This window comes from Talpa occidentalis, unplaced genomic scaffold, assembly GCF_014898055.3.
Source record: "Talpa occidentalis isolate TD23 unplaced genomic scaffold, MPIMG_talOcc4v2.1 talOcc4.7, whole genome shotgun sequence".
Classification (NCBI taxonomy): domain Eukaryota; kingdom Metazoa; phylum Chordata; class Mammalia; order Eulipotyphla; family Talpidae; genus Talpa; species Talpa occidentalis.
In genome coordinates, this window is record NW_023605083.1 from 95491516 (window position 1) to 95517355 (window position 25840).

The following is a 25840-nucleotide window of genomic DNA, read 5'->3' on the forward strand; positions in this document are numbered from 1 at the left end:
CACACACACACATATAAAAGGAGGTCTTGAAAGCAAGTGGTTTATTTGGGAGACAAATGTGAGGAAATGGGAATGAGACAGGTCAAAAACAGTAAAATGAGGGAATTACAGGATCTTTATTTTGTTGGGAACCATCTGAGAAATCTAGAATACATCTCAGCATTCTGAGAAGAGAAGCAAGGTATTTATCCACTGACTCCTCCCTTCTTAGTTGGCGGCTGCTCCAGAGAACATTATCTTTGGCATATCTAGCTATTCTACATGCCTACGGCTGAGACCCGAACTTTGTAACAGGCATTAAAGATGGAAAGCTGCCAGCTGCACAACTGTCCTGCAGGGAAACTCAGAGGAAGGTAAGGGATAGGTGATGGGCAAACCATAAGGGGACTGCCAGTGAGTCAGGCCCTGGTATGATGTTGTGAGTGGAATCAGAAGTTATGTCCAAACAACAGAATAAGGAAAAGGGGATCGAAGACTACTCCCACATTTAGGCTTGTTTAGCTTACACTATATGGAAATGGTGAAGGGATTTTATAGCTAGACTACAAGATTAGTTTTGATTTAATCAAAGGGAAGGTCATCTCAGATGAGTATCACCCTAAGTTTTTGTTATTGCTGATATTATCATCACCTCTTTTATTTTTTCCATTTTAGCAGGGTTTTTTTTTAGTCTTTAGTTATTAAAGGAATTACTGAATCTTTCCTTAAGTCAGACCAGCTGACCTTGAAGAAACTAAAGCCCAACTGTAAACTGTCTCTAAAATGAGCTCTTAGTCCAGCTGGCATGGTGACTACAGCCTTTTGAGACTAAGCAGGGACCAAGTAAATGTGCCTGGACTTCTGAGCCACACAAGCAATGAGGTAAGATTCATTTGTTGATTCATCACTAATTTTGTGATGGTGTACTAACTCAGTGTAGAAACCTAACATAGTTTAAAAAGTAAACTAACCAGGTAAAAAAGTAATATAAGATGGCTTTTATATATAAACCACAAGGTTAGAAAACATAACTGAAAAATTATTTCATTTGTAGTAGCAACAAAGAGGGTAAAATACTAAGAAATAAATGTAATTTAAAATATTCAAGATTTATATCAAGAAAACTTTAAAGTGAAACTGGTGAAGTTTTAAAGAAAGTGAATGATATCCCTAATGTACAATAAATGTAGTAAGTGTTACAAACAGGATTTTAATAACACTAGAAACATTTATTCTAAAGTTTGTATAGAAAAATAAGCATGCAATGATAGTTGGGGCACATATAAAATAATGCCCCAAAACAGATGACTGGATCAAGAAGATGTGGTATATATACACAATGGAATACTATTCAGCAATCAAAAAAGATAAATTCATACCGTTCACAGCAACATGGATGGAACTAGAAGGGCTTATGCTCAGTGAAATACATCAGAAGGAAAAAGAAAAATATCAGATGGTTTCACTTATAGGAGGACTACAGGAGATGCAAATAAGGGATCAGGGAACAAAAATAATAATAAATAAATAAAATTAACAGGCAATATAAATCAGACATTCTGTAGGGGAGGAGGAGAGAGAGGGATCAAAACAAGGGAGGGAAGAGCTCAAGGGACTATGGCGATGGTGCACGGGTGAATTGGTGGTGGGAATTCTATGAGGACTACACCTGAGAAGAGAAAGCAAATATTGTACAAAAATGAACAATGCTGTAAAATAAATATAAAATAAATTATATTTAAAAAAATAAAGAGTGAGAACCAGGAGTACCACACTGAATGAATATTATAAACTGCAGCAATTGCAATTATGTGGCACTCATCATGGAGTAGACAGTTCAACAGAAAAGATTAGGGAGTGTATTAAAAAAAAACATGAAACATGGGCCTCCCCTGGTGGTGCAGCGGTTGAGCACTGGGCTGCGAAGATGCCCGCAGCCTCTGCAGACACCGGTTCGACCCCCAGACACCGGTGAGGGTCCCACATGGCATTCAGACCTCTCCTGCCCCACCCACTGCTCCCCTCAGCAGTGTATTTTGTCAGTCTGCCTGTTCTGTTCCCCACTTTGGTAAATCCTCTCACCCTCCTGCCCTTCTGACTGTACCCAGTGCTTGTATAAATAAATAATAAATCTTTAAAAAAAAAAAAAAACACTTAACATATGGGACTCATAATAATAAAGATAACAGCAAATCAGTGAAGAGGAAATGGGACATACACCACATTTTGGAAAGAAAAAGACAGACCCTTACTTCACTCCTAACACCAAAATAAATTTTAGATGCTCACAGATAAGTAATACACAAAAAAAATATGAAAGTACTGAAGAACACATGAGAAAATTTTTAAATAATCCTGGAGTGACAGAGACTTCTCTAATTATGAATATCCCTACCTAAGACATACCTGATGAAGACATGCTAAAAGAAAAGATTGGTAAATTTAATTACATCAAAATGAAAGGTTCTAAAAAAAGGTCCAAGTGATTAAAAAAATAGTTCCAAATGGAAAAATATCAACAAAGGCAAAATATGTATGACATATTGGTAGTGAGGAACTTGTCCACACATATCACAAGGGTATAATTACCTTTCTTTCTCTTTACCCAGCACACATAAACCAAAGATTAAATATGCATAAACCTCACTCATAATTAAAGCATAGCTATAAACCAAGATACACTCATTCTGTACCCAAGAGGCCAAAATGAACTCTGGCAGCACTTATGTTGGTGGGCAAGGATGTTACACAGGTGTGAGGAAACAGGTATACTCCAATACCAGTGGTGGAAGAGTGTTTAAAACCTCCATGGAGGATGGGCAATATGGCAGTAGTCAACAAAACTGCAACTTATCCATACCCCTTTCCTCAGCAATTCAAGTTGCTCAGGTATGAAATAGTGCAACTATCATTCCACAGAATATTTATTGAAAGTGTACTCTTCAGGGCCTCCCCAGTGGCGCAGCGGTTGAGCGCTGGGTTGTGAAGCTGCCCGCAGCCTCTGCAGTGCCGGTTTGATTCCCGGCTGCTCCCCGACCACCGGAGGAGGGTCCCACATGGCGTGAAGACGCCTCCTGCCGCCCATTGCTCCCCTCAGCAGTGTACTTTGGTCCTTCTGCCTGCTCTGCTCCCCGCTCTGGCTCTGGTGAATTCTCTCACCCTCCCGCGCTTCTGACTGTACCCAGTGCTTGTATAAATAAATAAATCTTTTTTTTTTTTAAAAAAAGTGTACTCTTCATCAGTCATTATCCTAATTGCTGAAGATAAAGCAGGAAACACAATAAAAGTCTTATGCTTATTTTAAGGAAGGAAATAAAGGCAAAGGCAGACAATAAACAAATAGAAAGGAACATACAAATTTTAGTTTATACAACAGAATATTACAAAACTCTTAGAAAATAAAGAGCACTATATGTATTGATGTAAAAGGAATTCCAAGATAAAGCAAATGAAACAAGCAAGGTGCTAAAGCATATTATAGCATTTTTCTATTTACATAGCACATGAATGCACAGAAGAGCACAAAAAATAGCTGTCTCTGTAGACTTTTGTACCTCTTGAATTATGTGCCATGAACTTGTATTAAATGTAAAATAACACATGAAAATTGCTACCAAAAGTATAAAGAGAAATGACTGGGTACATATATGCCCAAACAACTGTTAAAGTTGAATGTACCATTATGCTAAATAATAGCAATTTTAAAAAGTATAAAGAAAAAAGGAATGCAAATCTATAAGATAACAAGTGTTCTGTATTTCTTCTTAAATTCATGCTTACAAAATTCAAGTTGAACTCCCAGTCACACATTTTTTTATTGTTGTTGATTCTGATCTTCCTTCGTTGAGTCGATTTATTTTCAGTTTAAGTGTGATAAAATGCAATGGTAGCTGGCACATGGCGATTTCATACACACCAGTAAGCTCAAGCAGACCTCTCAAAGAACCAGTTCTATTTTCCCATGCCTCTCAGAATATTCTGGGTACACAGAGGGGCTACTTGGACTCAACAATTTCTTTAAAAAAAAAAAAAAAAAAACCCTGCTGGTTTAATTTCTTCTCTCCTGGACTGGCTTCTTACAAAGTTCTTCAATAATTTTTTAGCAATGTCTTGAGGGCTGTCTCTAACAGCTGTTTCTAATAAGCCCTTGATAATCATCAGGTAAATCACTGTTATAGTCTGAAGGTTTGTTTTCTCCCCTCCCCAACTGATATGTTGAATGCCATGGTATTTGGAGGTGGTGCTTTTGGGAGATAATTAATGAAGTTAGATGAGGTCATAATAGTGGTGCTCCCATGTCCCTGATAAGAGATACCAGATTGCCTGTGCAGTGACTTTCCCTGCATACAAAGAATCAGGTGAGTACAGACTAGATGTCAACTGCCTTCTTTTGGAAAATAAGAGAAGAGGCCTCAGAATGAAACCTACCTTGCTGCCATCTTGTAGTGGGCTTCCCAGTCTCCACAGGTAGGACAAATACATTTCTGTTGTTGAAGCCACCCAATCCATAGCACATTGTTCTGGCATCCTAAGCTGTTACAATCACTTTTCCCTGATAAAGTCACCTGTCTTAAGGGGCCAGATCATTTTAAAACAGTCAACTCTGGAATGGATGGTAGGAATGGTAGCACAACTCTGTTAATGACACTGAACTATGACCTTAGAAAGGGTTAAAATGGTCAATTTTATGTTAGGTACTTTTTACCACACAAAAAAGTCAACTCATTTTCTCATTTTAACTCAATTACTTCACCCCAATCCCTTCCCCATTTGCCTGTCCAAAAGACAAGCATGTCTACAGCTTCTCCATGGAATAGGATACTATAGGAAAGATGCTCATCACATAGTTATTTAATGTTTGAAAATAGAACTTTGAAAAAAATCTGTAGGCATGGGGGTTGTGGGGTAAATGAACTGTCACACTGTAAGTTAATAACCCTCAGGAATCCTGGAAGCTATTTTAAAACATTGTATTAAGAGCCCTGGAAGAATTAGTGATGAAGATCAAAAGTACTAGACACTTGGAAGACAAAATGCTCTGCTTGCTAGCTATCAGAGGCAATGAAGCTAGAACAGCAGGCTTCAAAAACAAGGAAAGAGAGGACAGAGAAAGCCTCAAAATGGAGATTTTCACTCATAGCAGGAATCTAGAAAACTTAAATAAGAGACCAGGAAAAAGAATAACTATAAGAAAGTAAAAATCAAAATCAACAAACAACTATGAACCAGAGACACTCTATGGGGGGTGGGGGTGGGGAAAGGAGGGATTAGGGTCAAAATAAGGGGGTTGCAATTGTATGGGGAATATAAAAATAAAATTTAAATTTAAAAAAATGGAGATTTCAACAGAAACCTGAAGAGTGGGTGGAGTATAAAATATCTCAGGAAACTCTCTCCTGGAGTCTCACAGCACCATCATGAAATAAACTCCTAATCTTTGACTAAATGCTTTGATCTTTGAGGTGACACTGTATCAGTTGTTCATATTTTTAATGTGTATGTGTTCCCATACTTTATGACATTCTTATGGGATGAGTGGTAGGGTATCTGTAGTTCTTAGCTCCTGGTAAAAAAAAAAAGCTATGCCCTCCTCTTTCATTATTTTTGTGAGTAGAATGGAAAAATATGGAATTCGGAGACAAAAGATGAGACTCACACAAGGCCTATAGTCCCCAAGGGCTATGTGGCTAATCTACAATTTGTATTGGGGAAATACAGAGTATAAGCAATTACTCACATAGTTATAACCTAGTTTCTCTGAACCTCAGCACCCTCAGCTTTGAACTGAACAGTGGTGAATAATACCCCCACGTGTTGTGGAAGGGGTGAGGATTTCATGAACCAATGTGCTTGAGAAAGAACAGCTTGAAATACTTCATCTTTGTTTCTCCTCCTCTCCCAAAATAAATTGGCCCACCATCAAGAGAAGCAACATCATGAAAACAAGAAGAACCAGAGAGAGTGAAAGCTGGTCATTTTGCTTTCAGAACAGGTTGCTTGGGAAAGTCTTACTTGAGGTAGAAGAGTATGTCGACAGGAAACAGCTTTGTAAAATGCACTTTATGTCTGTAAAATATGAATGTAAAATTATGGAGGGCAAACTCTTTAACTTAACACCAATTAAAATTTAAATTGATGCCAAAAGCCACCAAGTTTATAACACCAGAACACTGAGAAAGGTTGAGCTACTGACACACTGCTTTGAAAATATAATATTTTGTCGTTACATAGATAACAGTGATGGCTAGAAAATATTTGCAAGATATTTACCTTGAACTACAAAGAATTTAAACATTAAGCCAGTTCCTTTGATGGCTCTTTTTCTTGTCCTATTTATACTATATTCTGTGTCTTGTCATCATAAAATTCAGTAGCTTGTTTACAAAAGACTGTCCTGTGAAAGTCTACTCTTACTGTAACGGTTACTTGTTACATTTGTATTATCCCTGAATCCATTCTATTCATTTACCTGTTTCAGAAAGAAAATGACATTGAATCGTTAAATGAATTCCAATTAATTCAACTATTATAAAAAGCTGGTGAGATCCTTCTGAAGTTGGAAAAAATGTTTTCTTATTTCAATTATAATAGAAATACTTTTAAACACAATGAAGAATCATGTTATTTTCCTCAACAAATATACATGGTCTAAATGTTATCATTATTTAAAAGTAGTAAATCACCTATAAACTCTTTAGTAAGGCATTTCATAAACTATTAGATTCACATGGGTAATGTCCATCAAGACTTTACTGATCATAGAACACATAAAGAAAACATCTTATATACACTAAATTCACCATAGGGAAGGTGAGATGCAAAATAATCCAGTTGAAAAAGGGATTAGCAAACCATAGGTAATGTATGGAAGAGATTGGTGAAGAAAAAAATGTAAGTCAGTATGATGTTCATGCAAAATTGGATCCCTGTTAGTAAGAAAATAGAAGTCTAATCAATGATAATAAAAAAAAAAAAAAAAAAACTGGTGGTCAGAAATAAGCAAGATGAGCTCTTTCCACTCCTTGTCACCTTGACTAGTGTTAATCAAGTCTCAGAACAAATCACAAAAGTTAATTCGTAAGCAGGAATAACAAGCAATCAAACTGTTGCTTGTGACAGATGATTTCAGGTGTCCCCACCAGCCTCTTGCAGAACTTGCTTCCCGGTAAAAGGCTGAAAAGATGTCTGTGGGTTCAGAACACAGTAAGGATAATGGAACCCCCTTTTATGTGGAGAGGTGGGGCTAGTGGGCTCAAGGCATTATGTGCTGCATGATCAGCACAGATTTCAGGGCCTAGTGATTTCATCTATCTTATGTGTGCAGGGTTGGTACTTGTTAACACTATTTCTCATTAATTGTAATTTGATTTAATTCTCAGTAACTGTTCAAGCTTAAACACTATGAATTTCATCAATTTAAAATCACTTCTAGCTATACTTTAAATAGACAAACCTAGTACTGATTCTGATAAGAATATCTCAGAGACTAATTAACCACCCTCAAGAGGTTGAATAAAAATAACTTGCTCTAAAGAAAGTTTGTTCAATAAATGGTGCTGGGAAAATTGGGTCGCTACATGCAAAAGAATGAAGCTTGACCACTACCTCACACCATACACAAAAATCAACTCAAAATGGATTAAAGAACTAGACATAAGACATGAAACCATAAAATACATAGAAGGAAATATAGGCGAAACACTACGTGATATGCACATCAAAGACATCTTTACAGACACATCACCCAAAGCAGTGATAGTGAAGGCAAAGATAAACAGCTGGGACTACATCAAATTAAAGAGCTTCTGCACAGCAAAAGAGACAATAACAAAAACAAAGAGAAACCTCACCAACTGGGAGAACATTTTTGCACACAACACTAATGATAAAGGACTGATCACAAAAATCTGCAAAGAGCTGATGAGACTCAACAACAACAAAGAAAATAATCCAGTCAAAAAATGGGCAGAAGAGCTAAAAAGAAACTTCTCTGAAGAGGAAATGCAAATGGCCAACAGGCATATGAAAAAATGTTCAACATCACTTGTCATCAGGGAAATCAAAACTACCATGAGATACCATCTTACACCAGTGAGAATGGCACATATTAAAAAAACTAGCAACAACAAATGTTGGCGAGGGTGTGGAGAAAAGGAACTCTTCTGCACTGTTGGTGGGAGTGCAAACTGGTCCAACCACTATGGAGAGCTGTGTGGAGATTTCTGGACCTACTAAACATAGAGCTTCCATATGATCCAGCAATTCCACTTCTAGGTATTTACCCAAAGGACACAGAAACATCAATTCCAAAGAACACCTGCACCCCTATGTTTATAGCAGCACTGTTTACAATAGCTAAGCTTTGGAAACAGCCCAAATGCCCAAAAATAGATGACTGGATCAAGAAGATGTGGTACATATATACCATGGAATATTACTCAGCATTCAAAAAAGATAAACACATGCAATTTGCAGCAACATGGATGGCGCTAGAAGGGATCATGCTCAGCGAAATAAGCCAGAAAGAAAAAGAAAAATACCGGATGGTCTCACTCATAGCAGGAATCTAGAAAACTTAAATAAGGGACCAGGAAATGAATAACTATAAGAAAGTGAAAATCAAAATCAACAAACAACTATGAACCAAAGACACTTTTGGGGGGGTGGGGGCAGGAGGGGAGGGATTGGGGTCAGAATGGGGGGCTGCAATTGTATGGGGAATATAAAAATAAAATTTATTATTTAAAAAAAAAAAGGTGAATTTTACGGTCAAAAAAAAAAAAAGAAGAAAATAAACTTGATTTCTTTTCTCAAGTAAAAATAAATAAATAAATAAATAACTTGCTCTTCCATACCTCCAAACCCATGCTAATGTATTTTAGTATAATAAAGTCATCATTGTATATGGAATGGAGGGATAATAATCAAAAGCTAGCATTATTAAAGAGTACCCATGTACTAAGTAATTTGCTTCACTTTATTTAGTAATTGCAAACAACCTGATGAACTATATAGTATTAGGCCATTTTACAAATGATGAAACTGAAATTTAGAGAGACTAAGTGACTTGTCCAAGGTCACCTAATGGACTTATAAAAGCAGCAGTTCAAAACTAGGCTTATTTGGCCCTCCTTGGTGGCCCAAAGGGTTAAGCACAGCACTATGAACTGTCCACAGCCTCTGCAGCACAAGTTCGATCCCCACCACCTTCCAGGGAGCTTCCCACATGGTGCAGCAGACCTCTCCTGTCTCTCCCACTGCTCACCTCAGCAGTGTATTTCAGTTGATCTGCCTGTTCCCGGCTCTGTCTCTGGTGAAATCTCTCACCCCCACGCCTCCCCCCCACCCCCTCCGGCCTGTTCTTGTATGCATAAATAAATAAATCTTAAAAAAAAAAAAACCCTAGGCTTGTTTAACAACAGAACACAAACTATTTGAGAAAGAAAATTAATTTAGAAAGTTAAAGTGAATAGTTTGAATTTAGACTCTGGACCAAATCATCAACAGAAGAAAGAAATGTTTCCACAGTAAGTAGAGAAATTTACAGAAATGCATTTCAGTATTTTAAATATGAAAAGTTGATGACAAAAAAGTGATTAAAAAAATAAGACTATTATAGGAAACAAAGAAATGGAAGGGAAACATTAACAATGCAGAAATTGGCAGTTTCATGACCAACTAGGTAAATGAGTTTATTTTCAACATGCTAGTTACAGCTGGGTGTGTCAATGGAATGCCTGCTAAGGTATAAAGATTTGGGGACACACTTTTCTCCCTATCCACTGAGGGTGGAGATAAAAGTCTGGTTTTTTATTATATTTGCCATAAAACAAATACTAAGAAGAAACAAAAAAAACAATAAATGCCAAACAAATGACTGCATTTATTCAACAAGTGCTAAGTAGTATCTACCACAATAAGATGGTAGAAGAATCTGTCCACACTGCAGTCTATTAAGTGCATCCACAGACATAAGCATCAAACTCACAAAAAGACATAGGAGGGGTACTAAAGTGAGCCTGAGAGTGGGACAGGCATCCTGCAAGAGGTTACCCTTGAATGATCCTTGAAGAAAATATAGGAATTACAGCGGCAAAGGGGGAGATGATGCAGGTAGAGGAAAATCCTCCTATGAATGAAATATACTACAGGATTTTGGAAGGAGATGGTGGCCAAACTGCAGATTGGGCCAGATGTTGACCTGCCTTGGGTTCAAATCCAAGAAACTAGGACAATCATGTAAACTATGAGAAGAGAGGGAAAGGCTGCTCACAGAAAGAGCTTATACTAACCAGTGCACTACTTCTGCAAGCCTAGACTTATTGGAAGCAAAAGACCTGCTATAGCTTGATAGAAATTAACTATTAACACTCAAGTGAGGACATGTGAAAGTGGACTCAGAAGAACTGAATGAGTATCAGGAAAGGGAGGGTTTTGGAGCTGCTTATTGCATTGCTACCCAAAGTAAATACCTTTGTAAGTATACAGGTGTATTTAGAACTTCCCCCATATAAAGCAGGAGTCTTTTAGGATTTGATGTCCCTGTCAGAAGAACCCATGGAGCTTTTTAATGCATGGAAGTGTTTCTGTGCATGGATTATAAATTGTGGAGGTTATATGCTCACTCATTACAGTGCCTAGCTCCGTGCAGCCTTCAAGGAGGCACAGACCTGCAATTAATGATAACTACAAGGCTATTTGACAGAAGTTCCAAGTCACCAGTCAGTAAATCTATTTGCATTAAAATCTAAGGTTTCTTTCTTGTTTTTAATCCTCTGCTAACTGCCCTGTAGGAACAGATGTTGTTATTCTGAGCCTGGCATATTATTGGAATGACTTAACTGCATCTTCCCTTGCCAGCTCATTGTGTTTAGGGTTTGAAGGCTTTGCAGTGTTTCCTTTTCTTCTTTTGATTAAAATGATGTGCCAAAAACCATATAGAAATCAGAGAATGTAAGCCTTCCAAGACACTGTCTTTGCAGGAGCAAAGAAGTTTCTCTGAATAGCAGGGCCTCCTCTCCCTCTGTCTTTTTTTTTTTTCCCCCCTCTGCAGAGCTGGCTCCTAACTTGCTCTCCTTTGGTGCAACTTGACATGCTGTGTCTAACTGGCAGTGACGCAAGCTCAAGGGGTGGGGGAAGGGCAAGCTGCCACTTGGCAACAGGCTGGAAGTCCAGGGCCCAGAATTGGGACTTCAGGTAGAGTTTTCAACCCAGAACTTCTGTTTGCATATAAAACACCTAGGAGTGATCCTCACTTTGTTTCTCTGTGTAACTTCTGCCACTTTTCTTGAATCACACAGCTCTCTCAGCCCATCTTTTGTATTCCTGCTTTTGACAGATGCAAGCAGTGTATTTTTCTACTGAGAGTCAACCATGCTAGCACAGTGATAATTGGTCACTGACAGCTCAACTGGGAGGGAGACTTTAAGGAATAGTCAAAACTGTGGTGAAGTAGACAGTAGTTTCCTGTGGAAGTGGGCAACCACTACCCAGTTTTAGGTAATCTATGCCTCATGGATCTGGCATGTGGACACAGTTTTTTAAAATCTTTCCATTGTTTTTAGAGAGAAATCAAAAATTCATACTTTTAAGAGAAATATACTAGTTTGTTTTTTTTTTTTCCTGCAAAGGATCAGAAGATGGCTATGGGGCAGATTTGGCCTACAGATCCCCTGATGTTTAAGTTATGATCTAGACTCACTCTGCCATTTTGCAGATGAGAAAACTGAGGTCTAAAGAGGTGAACTGAACTCCTTACTGTCCAAGAATGAAGAAGGAAGGAAAGACAGAACAAGGAACACGTTAGTGACCTGTGTTTCAATCTAATCTTTACCAGCCACTACTATTAAACAGTAATCCTGACACAAATGGTTTGCATATCAACTATATTATAAACTCTTTCACATAGATATCCTTTGTGTTTTCTATTGTTCCTAAAATAGTGTTAGGTACATAGTACATGTTCATCTAATGCTTTGAGCGGTGGATGGATGGGTGGGTGAGTGGGTAGATACGGTTGGAAAATAAATAAACGAGTGAAAGTAGTTTCTTAATGATAAGTATCAAAAAGATAAAGAAATAGGGAACCCTAACTTCAGGCTTACTTTAGATTCAGTTTAACCAAATTAAGTAACAACATTGTAAAAATTTCATCAGAGTCCACATCTGTCCCCACCCCTTCTCCCACATCCTAAACTACTTTGCTTCTTTAGTTTGAAAGATGATATGCACCTGAATGTTTACTATAGCAATATATGAAGAGGAGAAGTTGGAAATAAAGTGAATGCAGTTCAACTAAAGAACATCTATAGATACTGAAAATAAATTAGAATAATTCCATTTACTTGGAGGGAGTTTTATAAGTGAAAAATCAAAATGCAGAAGTGTTTAAAACAGCATCCTAATTTTTTAAATTCCAACTTCCCTATGTATATACATGTACATTTATGAGTACATATATCATCTGTCTTGAACTATATGTATGCAGGGAAAATATAAATTTGATAATATAGATTACTTTGTTATAGAAGACCAATGAGAGGGAAAGAGGCATGGCGGGAGGGGTAACTATGCAAACCCCCAAAACAAAAAACAGTTTCTTTTCTAGCTCCAAAGAAAGAGTACAGAGGTTCTCAAGAGAAAAATGAGAGCAATTCCAATCACAAAGACATTTAGATGGTTGTTGTTGCACATCTGAATAGAGCTGTATGCTCTCTGACCTAGCTATACTTTGTATTTTCGTGTAATAAACTACATCACTCTGTTTTATGTTAAAGACACAGTGAGAAGGTCACACAGATAATGAGCCATGCTAGTAAGATCTTATTTTATGGACATGTCACTTTTTCCAAACATTAGTGCTCTACTGTGTCCCAGAAATGAGGAATATGCTATATGCTAGTTGCTTAAAAGAAAAAAAAAATACCTCACTTAATACTTGCTGAGTTCATTTTACAGAATTACAGCATGAGTTCCAACCATGATACTGTCATATCAGAACACATCAGACCAGAACCCTCTGTCCCAGCTCAGACTGTCATATAATGTGCCATCCCCTCTCATTATAATACCCCTCACCCCACAACCAGGTAGACTTTACAGCCTGGCATTCATCTTGACTCATCATCCTCCATCTTCCCTAGTCAGAAAACTTTACTCTGTCCCATTATATGCTTCATGGTCTTTTTTCTTTATACTTCTCAGTGTATGACGTTTCCTTAGTAAACACTCAAAATCTTCCTGTCACTGAATTATCCCTGACTAAATGATTTGTGAGAAGTGTAAGTCTCGTTTTATTTTCTCACCTAAATCTCATTGCTCTACTCCCCCCATCTGTTTCTCTGACAGGAAACTCATCTTTGTTGTGAGTTAGGCCCCTTCAATATTGTCAGGGCTACTCACAGTTGCCCATACTGTTCTGAAAGTCAGTCCTGGCTTCCCTTGATGGCCCAACATAACACAAGAACCCAGGAATCCTTACTGGTGTGTCTGCACCTTGAAGCATCGAGTTATACATAGAGAGCCCTTGAAAACAATGGGGTGCATAGCCAGGTGCCCCAAAGTTCATTCCAGCCACATGTTCCTCCTTAGCTGTAGAGCAGAACCCCAGCAATTCATGCTTCCTTTCACTCACATTCGAGCATAGGCCTCCATGTGAAGCATCAGTATCCCAAAGTATTTCAGCAGCAAGTGATACTTATGTTCAATCTGTCCACTCTCACATGATCACTTTGCCAACATGTACATAAAATAAAATATTTCCAATATGGCCTCTCAGCCATATGAACTTTCTATCATTCTGATTGCCAGTTTCAATGTAGATTCTTTCCCTACACCAAACAATTCTTGACCACCCACCTGGAGTCTTACAATTCAACTCAATTCTGATATTATCTGCCTGGAGATAGCATCAGATTAAGAGCTCAGTCCCAAAAGACTGCCCCCAGCTCCAATGCCAAATGCAAATGAAAGTTGTCACTTGTACTTCTGATTGGTTTAAACCAGAGGTTCCAGGCCTCCCTGGTGGTGCAAGGGGTTAAAGCACCGCACTATGAAGCAATCCACAGCCTCCCCAGCCTGATCCCTGGCTTGCCAAGGAGCAACCCACATGGCACAGCAGACCTCTCCTGACTCACCTGCTGGCCCCCTCAGCAGTGTATTTCAGTCAGTCTGCCTGGTCTCTTCCCACTCTGTCTCTGGTGAATCCTCTCACCTCCCGCATCTCTGGCCTGCACCCCAGCTCTTGTATGCATAAACAAATAAATCTTTAAAAAATACAAATAAATGTTTTAAAAAAATAAACCAGAGGTTCCCACGACCTCTCTCACGCATTCCATTTATTTGCCAGAGTGAATCAAAGAACTTGATTTTAAAACATTTTACTTACTAGACTGTAACTGTGAGGGAGAATGTTTGCACCAAGATATGTCTTTTCCCAGTAATGTCAGATAGCAGCGCGGTAACCACAGAACTGGACCCAAACGGTTATTCTCAAGTTGACAACTTAGTGTCATTGGAGGTGTGAGGGAAAAGATGTATGTGAGAGCATCCAAGGCATGGGGAGATCCTCTGAGTAAGACCATGGAGACTCTGGCCAGAATTCATGGTGGACTAGTTCCTCAAAAAAAAAAAAAAAAAAGGGAGGGGGGAGGGGAACCTCTCTCTCTGAAGCTGTGGGAGAACATACTTTTTTAAACATGAGTTCCCCCTTCTCCATGCTAGTCAAACCATACTCCTCAGTTACCAAGTATAAAAGGCAGAAAGATTGAGACAAATGTAATTCTTTGTTATGCATCTTTGGCCAAAGTACCCATTTTATAAACAGCTCACCTTCGGGAGATAGAGTTATGAGCAATAAAGGTGCCTGGGGAAGTCCCGAGGGAATCACCTGCTAGCTATCTCTCAGAAAATTATAAAAGTAGCCAACGCACAGCACGTAAAGGAGTATTTAAACACGAACAACGCTCATGGGCTTCCAGAAAATGGGACACCTTTCTAAAAGTGACCACGAGAATTCACGGCCAAGAAGGGTGCCAGGGAATGTCTGGGATGAGGGAGATACTCAGACTTGAGGGCACTGGCAGATTCTTTGTGCTTTAGGACTTCAGTGCTCCTAGAAAGCCAGCACTGTCTTCATGAAAGCAGTAGACTGACCCAATTCCCACCACCTTCAGCACAGTGGCAAACTGTAGCTGTATCGACGGCAGATAATACAACCTTCCCTTACCTTCAGGAGACACGTTCTGAGACCTCCCCCTGTGCCCCCACCCTAGTGGATGCCTGAAACCTTGGACGGTACTGAATCCTTTATACCCCATTAAGTTCCCCATACAAACATGCCTAGAGTGAAGTTTACTTTATAAATTTGGCACTGTGAGAATTAACAATAATAATAAAAACTAGAACGATCACCACAACATACAATGAAACGCATGTGAAATGGTCTCTCTCTGAAAACATCCCACTGTGCTACACTCACCTTTCCTGGGAAGACGTGGGGGGCTGCCCGGCCCACGAGCTGACACAGGTAAATGACGTGTCAATGTGACGTCGTTGAGGCTGCTCCATACAGCGTGGATGCGCTGCTCGCGGGACGTAACAAGGTCACGCGAGATTTCCTCCCAACACTCAGAACTGAGCACAATTTGAAACTTACAAATTGTTAATGTCTGGGATTTTGTCATGTGTTCGAGCAGTTGATCGTGGGTAACTGAAACTGATAAAAGCGAAACCATGGACAAGGGAGGGCCGCTGTGAATATATTAGGCTTTGTTGGCCCGGGAGCCACACACCATCTCAGCTGCTCAACTCTGCGCTGGGTTTTCAAGGCAGCCACAGACTGCCTTGGGCTGGATTTGGCCTGTGGGCTGCAGTCTGCGGACCCCTGGGCTACGGACAGCATAAATTTCAAAGTACCTAGCTTCGCCTTGAAGACTCTCAGGCCCTAATCTACTTTCTTGGTCTTCTAGACCATCATTCTTTTCAGCAGATGGTAACTGAGCCCTGCTGGGTTGCAGGCACTGTGCTAAGCAGGGGAGATATATAAGGACAAATCAAAATCCCTGCACTCAGGGACTTACTGTTTCTTGTGGGATCAAAAATACTGTAGTATCAAATACTGTAGTATCAAATGATACTACAATGGTGGATATGTTAAGGGGAAAGGGTGCCCTGAGCAAACTCCATACAGGCTTTGTGGATGCCACCCCCCACTCCATCGAGACCCTGGGAACTACAGATCCCATAATTGCCAAAGGGAAGTTACAAGGATTTAAGGGTGGAGTTAAGCAGCCATTTTCTCTGTAAATAAAAACCAGCCATGTTGGGGGGTGGGGCGGCTAGAACACTTGGCTGGTGGGCTAGGCCAGGCAGGTTTGGTGAGGTGGGGGATTTGGGATTCCAGGTTGGTGGACAGGGTAGGACACATTTAAGAATTTATCTCCCTCTTTTCTCCCTGAGTTGTACATTTCCTCATTCCCCTTCCTTTGTAAATAAACCTTTTGTTAACCTTTTGTGTGTGCCTGCAGTGTAAGTCCCTTTTAAGCACGTGAGGGTGAGGACCTACAGTCAGGCAACCCATTTTAGGGCAGGGTTGCCCTGTAACAGATACATGTCATTATACATTTTTCCACACCTGCAGAATGTACAACTCCAAGAGTGAACAGTAATGTAAACGATGGACTCTGGGTGGTGATGATGTGTCATACTGTAGGTTCGAAAGTTATTCCAAATGGTTTTGGAGAGGGTGTGTGGGAAATAAAAGAAGTTTCCATTCAGTTTTGCTCTGAACCTAAAACTATTGTTAAAAAAAATAAATAAACATTATTGAAAAAAAATACTAAGTTGACCAAATGGTAATTCATTTCAATGAAAATGAAAACTGAGGAAAAGATACACAATGGGCTATTTCTCCTTTTAGACATTTGCCTGTCAAAGGATAATCTTCAATCCTATTTCTTTACTCAATTCTTATCCCCTCTTCAAAACTGAGCAAAAGTTACATTTCCTACCAAAAATCTTCCTTAGTTAATTCCACCTTCTTTCATTGGCCAACAAATATTTTTTCAGGCACTGGTGCTAAACTCTGGGGATAGCAGTTGTTGGGGTAAAGGGGAAATCATTCTTTACCCCTAGGCATTCTTTTCTAGCTGGACAAGTAAAACAGCTTCAGATATATTATCAATAGAAAAATCAATTTAGTAACATACATGTGGAGAATTAACATGGTTGTAAGTTCTAAAGAATAATGGATCGAACTGGAGATATTTATCTTGCAGTTAAAGATATTATTATCTTGATGCCTGGGGCATCAAGAACAAAGTAGGGGGGACATCACACATGCCATACAAGAAGGAGGTGACCACATCCTGACTCTGAGGTAAAGATGAAATTCTTAAATAGTGATGACATGTTCACTGATAAACCTATAAGTGGATGAGCCCCCTCAAGCTAGATTCTTCTAAGAGGGGGAGCAGTGATTGTTTCTTTGATTAGGAAAAAGGCAAAAGCATCTCTGTGGCCTCTAAGGCCTTTGCTGCTCTCAACAATCTGAAGTCTGTAAGTAACGGTAACAGACTTATGTAGGCCTTGATTGACCTCTATTTTCTATACCAAAGTGACAAGAGACCTACTCAGGGCACAATGAGAAAAACCTAGCTGACCATTTTTGGGAGACTTATCCCACACAGTAAACAAGACACATTCTCTTGTCTTCAAGGGACTAACAATCTAGTCCTCAAAAATTCTCCTCTTAAATTGCGTTAGTATTTACTCTCTATACTACTGGGCAGACAATGTGAGCTGATACACACACTTACGCACACACACACAATTCACACAATATGGAATAAAGTATATATGTGTATGTGTGTGTCTGTGTATACACAGACACAAACACACACATTTGATGCCAACTTTCTCACTCTTTCCACATAAATTGTAAGGGCTAGTTTATTCCATATTTTACCTATTCTTCAGTTCCTCATAGAAGGGAAAAGAAAAGGGCCTCCCCTGGTGGCACAGCAGTTGAGCGCTGGGCTGCGAAGCTGCCTGCAGCCTCTGCAGCGCCGGTTCGATTCCCGGCCGCCAGTGAGGGTCCCACATGGCACAACAGACCTCTCCTGCCATGCCTCCTGCTCCCCTCAGCAGTGTATTCCATCAGTCTGCATTTCTGTTCCCCGCTCTGGCTCTGGTGAATTCTCTCACTCTCCCACGCTTCTGACTGTACCCAGTGCTTATATAAATAAATAAATCTTTAAAAAAAAAAAGAAGGGAAAAGAAAAATATCAGGGGAGAACAAAATTTGGATGTTCAATCCTAATTTCACATAAAATTAATAAATATTTGACAAAAATTAGCCTAATAAATACAGATGGAGGGCCTCCCCTGGTGGCGCGGGTGGTTGAACGCTGCACTGTGAAGCTGTCTGCAGTCTCTGCAGCGCAGGTTTGCTCCCTGGCAGCCGGCGAGGGTCCCACATGGCATGGCAGACCTCTCCTGTCTTGCCTGCTGCTCCCCTCAGCAGTGTATTTCCTCAATCGGCCTGTTCTGTTCCCTGCTCTCTCTGGTAAATCCTCTCACCCTCCTGTGTATCTGGCCTCTACCCCAGTTCTTGTATAAAATAAATAAATCTTTAAAAAAAAATACAGATGGAGGGCAAATAAATTTTTGATTTTTTAAAAATTTACTTATTTATCCACACAAGAACTGGGGTGTAAGCCAGAGGTGCTGGGCGGGGTGGGCAGTGAGAGAATTTGCCAGAGAGAGTGGGGAGCAGAACAGACAGATGTACTGAAACACACTGCTGAGGGGAGCTGTGGTCGAGGCAGGAGAGGTCTGCTGCACATGTGGGTTGCTTCCTGGCCGACTGGGGATTGAACTCCTGCTTCAGTGGCTGGTGATAGCTTGATCGCACTGTCTTTAACCCTGCACCACCAGGGAGGCCCCAAATAAAATTTTGAAGTGGACAAAGGCAGTCATAGTTATCCTGATTAGGAGATGACATTTTTCTGCAATGGGCCAGATAGTAGGTAGTTGAGTCTATGTGGACCACACATAGGTCTTTGTCACATATTATTTTTATTATTTTCTACAATCCATTAAAATTGCAAAAAGTATTCTTAGACTAATAAAAGCAGACCATGCGGCCAGCAGTTTGCCTAGCCCTGATTGACACAGATGGAACAATAGAAAGCTGGTGGTTATTCCCATACCTATAATCTTGGAGACTCTGGGAGGAGACAGTGGTATTTTGAAATCTTGAGTGAGTGCCGAGACTTGGCGTGACCATGAGGTAGCAGGAGAGCAGAATGACCTAATGGAAAGGAGCCGAGCTGAGAGTCAGCAGACCTGAATCGGAGTCCTGGCTCTACCACTATCTGTGTGGCTTTGGCCAAGTTGCCCCCCCACACCCACCCCATGCCTCCAGCAACTTCTGTGAGTTATCGCCATGAAAAATGAGCAGAAAAGCAACTTATTGTGAGAATAAGATGAGATCATATCGGAGCACTTTGGAAACTGACAAGCATCCCAGTAAGACTTTGATAAAATTAGTAAAAGCCAAAAATGTAAGCTAAACTTGAAGATTCCAAATTCAAAATGTCACATTATTTAGCTAGCGAGAAAGAGGTGAAATGTGAGAGTCAAATATGATTCTTTATTGTATGGCTTTGGCTAAAATAGCTATTTTATAAGCTGTAAGCCTTCAGAAGATAATAGAGTTGTGAGCTATAAAGACAGTTGGGGATCCCTGAAGAGGATACACAGACACACAGATCCCAGTGGTATGAGACAGAAAAACCCTAAACCTACAACAGTCTCCCCCAAAAGTCTTTACCCACACAGTCTGTGTGAATGATATCTCTCCAGCACCCAATGCAGAGGAGCTGTCAAAAGTGTGGTCTGGGTGGGCCTCCGCTGGTGGCGCAGTGGTTGAGCACTGGGCTGCAAAGCTGCCTGCAGCCTCTGCAGAGCCTGTTCAATCCCCGGCCTCCGGGGAGGGTCCCACATGGCGCGACAGACCTCTCCTGCCGTGCCTGCTGCTCCCCTCAGCAGTGTACTTCGGTCCTTCTGCCTGTTCTGCTCCTTGCTCTGGCTCTGGTGAATTTTCTCACCCTCCCGCACTTCTGACTGTACCCAGTGCTTGTATAAATGAATAAATAAATCTTAAAAAAAAAAAAAGTGTGGTCTGGGCAGCAACCTGTGTTCAGATGGGGAAAAAGCAAAAAGCAGAAAAATAGGGGGACTGGAGACAGAATATCTTTTGGTTTACAACTTTGGCTTCTGACTAGTAGGGCCTGATATAGCTCCTTTCCTCTTCCCAGAAAATATTCTGAAAGACAAAAACAAAACAAAACCCTGAAGCCCCAAATTCCCCAAAAACTTAATTTGGGGAAGATTGAAACAGTCTGTCAAACAGAATTAAAAAAAAACAAAACTATCTACTAAGTAAGATGACTGATGAAGTGGATTAAGAAAGACAGTTGGTGACCTACACGCTCGTGTTTGCTGCATGACACAGAGTGCCATCAGGCCCAATGACAGGAAGAAAGCCCTGGTGACTTTTCTTCTATTGGCAGCCTCACTCAGTGTTATGGGTTGAATTGTGTAACCCCCCTAAAAAAAAATATGCTGAAGTCCTAACCCCCAGTACCTCAGAATGTGACCTTACTTGGAAATAGTGCTTTTACAGAGGTAATCAAGTTAAAGTGAGGTCATTAAGGTGGGCCCTAATCCAGTATGACTGGTGTCTTTATAAAAAGGGGAAGTTTGGAAAAGAGGCAGACAGGCACAGAAGGAAAATGAAGAGACACAAGGAAAATGTCGTGAAGATTAAGTGATGGAATGATATAGCTAGGAGCCAAAAGATTCCCAGTAAATCAACCAGAAGCCAGGAGAGAAGCCTAGAATAGCTTCTCTCCCAGTCCTTAGAAGGAACCAAACCTGTTCACCCCGTGATTTCAGACTCGCAAGCTCCAGAACTGTGAGACAATAAATTTCTGTTGTTCGAGCCCCCCAAAGTGTTATAGCACTTTATTATGGCCCCCGTAAACTAATACTCAGGTATTTAAGTCTAGTAACAATGGCATTGCTCTTTGTTGTGTAAGGAATACTCTTTGAGGAAGCTGGAGTAGTCCTTTCTGAACTCTATTCACATATAGCAAGAGGACTAATGAGAATATACCAACCTAAGCCAATTTGTCTACTCACAATTTCCAGGTTGTTTGGTGAATACCAGCAAACTCTAATGACTAGAGGTCTGTGAGGGCCCTCATTCTGTCCCCCACCAACCTCAAATGTTATAGAGAAAGCAAAAGTTTCAAATCAAATCCCAGCACATGTGGAAATAGGAACAACAGAAACAGATATACAAATGGGTAAAGCCCAGTCTTCTCCTGTTTGGACATATTATCAATACTTGCATGAAATTTTCACTCAAATGCTACAAGTCTAGAGAGAAAATTCAATCAAATATCTAAGAGACGGAATCTCTTAGATCGGATTCAGATCTGAGCTAAATACCAGTCTGGAGTCACTTGAAGGCTAGGCCTCCCCAAGATATCCACAACAGGCCTTTCAAGACATGTCACTTTGGCATGTGGTCTACCTTGGTGAGGGTGATTAAGGTCCTCGGGCTCACAAGAAACTTTCTCCACTCCTAGAAGAATTAAGATGGGAGGCAGTATGCAGAATTAAGACTTTTACCATGGGCCTCCCTGGTGGCTCAAGGGGTTTAAGACACAGCCTATGAAGCTATCTGCAGGCACTGCAGCATGAGTTCCATCCCCAGCCAGGGAGCTACCTACATGGCATAGCAGACCTCTCCTGACTCTCCCACTGTTGCCCTCAGCAGTGTATTTCATTCAGCCTGGCTGTTCTGCTCCCCACTCTGTCTCTGGTGAATCCTCTCACCCCCCACACCTGTGGCCTGTACCCTAGTTCTTGTATGCATAAATAAATCAATCTTAAAAAAAAGACTTTTACCTAAGAAATAAACTATTGGAGAAATCTATCTACATGGCAGGGCAAACACATAATTTCAGATCCTTTGGTCTTTTTCATATGAGTCATCCTCTTCTCATTCTGTGAATTCCCCTGTGAAGCCCCAGGCCCCATGACATTCCTTAACTTAGGATGTGTACCCTTATTTTGCTCCCATTCTCTTTAGAATTTACATTCATATAGATTCTCCATGCAGATGGAATTAAATTTGTTCTTTCCTCCTCTCTCTCTCATGTTAATTTGTTCTTGACCTGCCTGAGAAGAATCCAAATGGATGGGGAGAAATTTCCTTTTCATTCCTACCCACTGCAGAGTTGACTCAAGAAGTACAGAACTTGATCTGAAAAATAACACCATCAAAGAAACAGAGGAAGTAACTAAAGCATTGTCTCCTAAAGAGGTATTCATCCAGACAGTTTTATTATCAGTTCAAACTTTCAAGGAACAGATAATCCAAGCTATATAAACTATCCCTGAGTAGTAAAATAAAAATTTAAATATCCACTAAAAGAATCATCTTGATACCAAAACCTCACAAAGATAGCACACACAAAAGGAGCTATAAACCAAACCAATTATAAACAACAAATTCCCAAATGCTAAATAAAATGGCAACCAGTTAAACGAAAACATATTAAAAATTATTCATCATTATCATCTAGGGTTATCAAAAATACTGAAGTATCTTAATATTAAGAAATTACTCATAGCAGAAATTTAGAAAGCCTAAATAAGGGACCAGGAGAAAGACTAATTATAATAAAGTAAAAATCAAAATCAACAAACAACTATAAGCCAGAGACACACTAAAGCGGAGTGGGGGGAGGGGAGTAGGAGGGATTACGGTCAAAATAAGGGGGGTGGGAATTGTACGGGGACTATAACCAAGATGATAAAGCATACATTGTGCAAAAATGAAAAATGATGTAAAAATATATAAAAGAAAAAGAAAAAAGAAATCAGTTAACAAAGTACATCACAGACATGCAAAAACCTTCATAGACATTAAAAAGGCACTTCTTGGGACTCCCTGGTGGCCCAGGTGGTTGAGCTCCGCACTGTGAAGCTGTCCGCAGCTTCTGCAGCACCGGTACGATCCCGGCCGGGTTGCGAGGGTCCCACATGGCACAGCAGACGTCTCCTGTCTCGCCCACTGCTCCCCTCAGCAGTGTATTTCTTCATTCTGCCTTTTCTGTTCCCCACTCTGTCTCTGGTGAATCCTCTCACCCTCCTGTACATTTGCCTTGTACCCCAGCTCTTATAATATAATAATAATAAAGCACTTCTTAAGTTGCAACACCTATCAGAATAAAAACCCAAAGAAAGGTAGAAATAGTAAATGATCTTCTCAACATGGCAGATGATTTGTCTTAAATAAGTCACATCTTAAGAGCCAAACACATTTTCCTGTTGGAATCTGTAAAAAAATACAAACATTTGCTATCACCATTATTAATATTTTTATGAAAATATGGCTAAATGAGATATAAAGTGAAAATCAGTTATAACTTTTGCAAAGAAGCAAAATTATCAGAAATATATACCTAGAGAATTTAATGAATAACTACAAAACTCTTAGTGTGTGAGCATTTAATAAAGTACCCAGATAATATATGGATACAAAAATCTATAGATTTCCCTTAAATCAGCCATGTATGCTAGATTCCATAATAAAAAAATTATATTCACAGTAACAAAAAAATGCAAAATATTTTGAAAAAATCTCATAAGAATTTTGCAGAGTCTATATGACAAAAACAATTAAATATTACTGAGACTTTATAAATAGTGACTAGCTACACATCCTACAGACATTGCTAACTTCTCATAAAGGTCACAAGAGGAGGGACCATAGATATTCAATATATAAGCCAGGGCCTCAGGCACAACCCACGTACATACTAATCAGCTAAGACTGAGTTATGCTACATTAACAAACAATGCCAAAACCTAAGAGGCTATAACAAAAAGTTTGTTCCCCACTCCCACCACATGTTCTTGACACTTAGGGCTCTGATGCTCCATGCCAACTCCATTCAGGGGCTCAGGAGAAGGAGGGCCCTATCTTAACGTGCTTTCCTAGAGCAAAAAACAAGGACAGATTGAATGATGGAACTTAAATGTTCTTGCTTAGATGTGACATATGTTGCCACAGACCAGCTCAGCGGTGGCGGGAGATCGAGACAGTCTCAGGGTTGAGTGAGAACGAGCAAAAGGTGGTCGAAGGAATTAGGGCGGGGGACAAGAAAGAATGACACACAGACACACTCAAGGGAGAGTGAAAATCTGAGTGTAATTTGCTCAAATCATTACGCATATTTATACATTTTCAAAAGGCATTAGGTCACACAAAATCTATTTTCCCAGCATAACAATGTTTCTTGTTACCTAGGCATAGAATACAATTTTCTAGCTAATAGTTTACAAGTTGCTAAGCATATGTGGTTACATTTCCTGAAACTGATTTTTACATATATAGAAAAAGTCAGGTAAGAAAATTAATTATGGACAAGTTGCTAAGTTACTACTTATTCAGAAACAATGATTAACTGGTTAATGGTTAAACTGCTTTGTAGGTAATTCCATCAGGCTTGTTTGTAGGCAACGCTCTCAGAAGCCTTGTTTTCAAGCAAAGAAGGGGTTTTTTACTGCAGGTTTATTGCCTAGATTGGGCTTATAGGCTTGTAGGCCTTGTTTGATCTGAATGCCAAAGTTTATTATGATGAAGCCCCTCGGGGACTGCGTCTGTCTTAGGTCGTCAGGAGTCACAGACATGAGGCTGGCCAGTGCCTTCTTTAGTCTGCCCCCAATCTTACCCATCATTGACTGTCCAGTCCAGCGCACAGGGGAAGAGGGTCTTACGTACTCTATTTGTGAGCATCCACAGTACAGCCACTCTTTATTTCATCCAATTACTGGCGAGCAATGGTGGCAACAGTGGCATTGCCAACCATGGAGGCAGGAGCTGCCACAATATGTCACTTCGGATCCCCTTCCATTGACCAGAGGGAGTCACAGGGCAGGACCTGAATTCCTTGAGGTGGGCACGGCTCAAGAGGGGCAACCATGATTTTATGTGGTTTCCAAAGAAAAATATATATTCAGTGTTCAACTGAGAAAGAAAAAGTCTTCTGCTGATATACACTGAAGGGTGAGGTAAAGGAAGAAGCAAAATTACAGGAAAATATGAAAACTCACATAACAATGATAACCAAGGTTAAATTATCAACATTACAGGGTCTAAATATCCCCCAATATAACACCAATCCAACCAGAATCTGTGAAATCAAGTCGTGCTTTGCTTTACAGCTGTAGGTCAAGAATGGACGACAGTGCAGGTTTTCTATGATCCAGCAGACAGGGTAAAGGAGTAGTCAGAGTCCTCAGTGGCTTTTGCAGGTCTTTTATTGGGGTTTACCTGGTACACAGCAGGCAGGGGTGCTGGGGGGCCGGGAGGCTGGCAGTCTTCCCAGCCCCCAGCAAATCCTCACTCTATCTGGGCTCTCCAGTGATCTCAGCTTCTGCTTCTCTTTTGGCTTCTACTAGCATCCTCATGACACCGTCCTTAAAGCCCAGTCTCAGCCCAGGTGAATCCCATCTACCTATGCCCACACCCTACTCCAGGTGCCCGCCATCAGGCATGCATTCAGGACCGCAAGGATCCATCATCTATGCCTGATGGCGGGAGGGCAGAAAAGCCTGACATTTTTCCTTACCCTACAGTCCACCCCCTCAGGGTTTTCTGCCATATAGTCTTCATATATACAATTTTCTTAGCAAACATAAACAATGCAGCCATGGCCCACAAAAGCAAATACATCACAATATAACAACAAAATACAACAGAACACAAATAAGTCCA

General features: G+C 40.1%; 1 long non-coding RNA gene across 1 annotated transcript; it reads left to right on the top strand.

Moving 5' to 3' along the window:
* The first annotated feature begins 205 nt into the window (after positions 1-205).
* Positions 206-11712, top strand: LOC129144879 (uncharacterized). Its single transcript, XR_008549668.1, has 3 exons — positions 206-353; positions 710-861; positions 11696-11712. It is a non-coding gene; the product is annotated as an uncharacterized LOC129144879 (long non-coding RNA).
* Positions 11713-25840: the final 14128 nt, after the last annotated feature.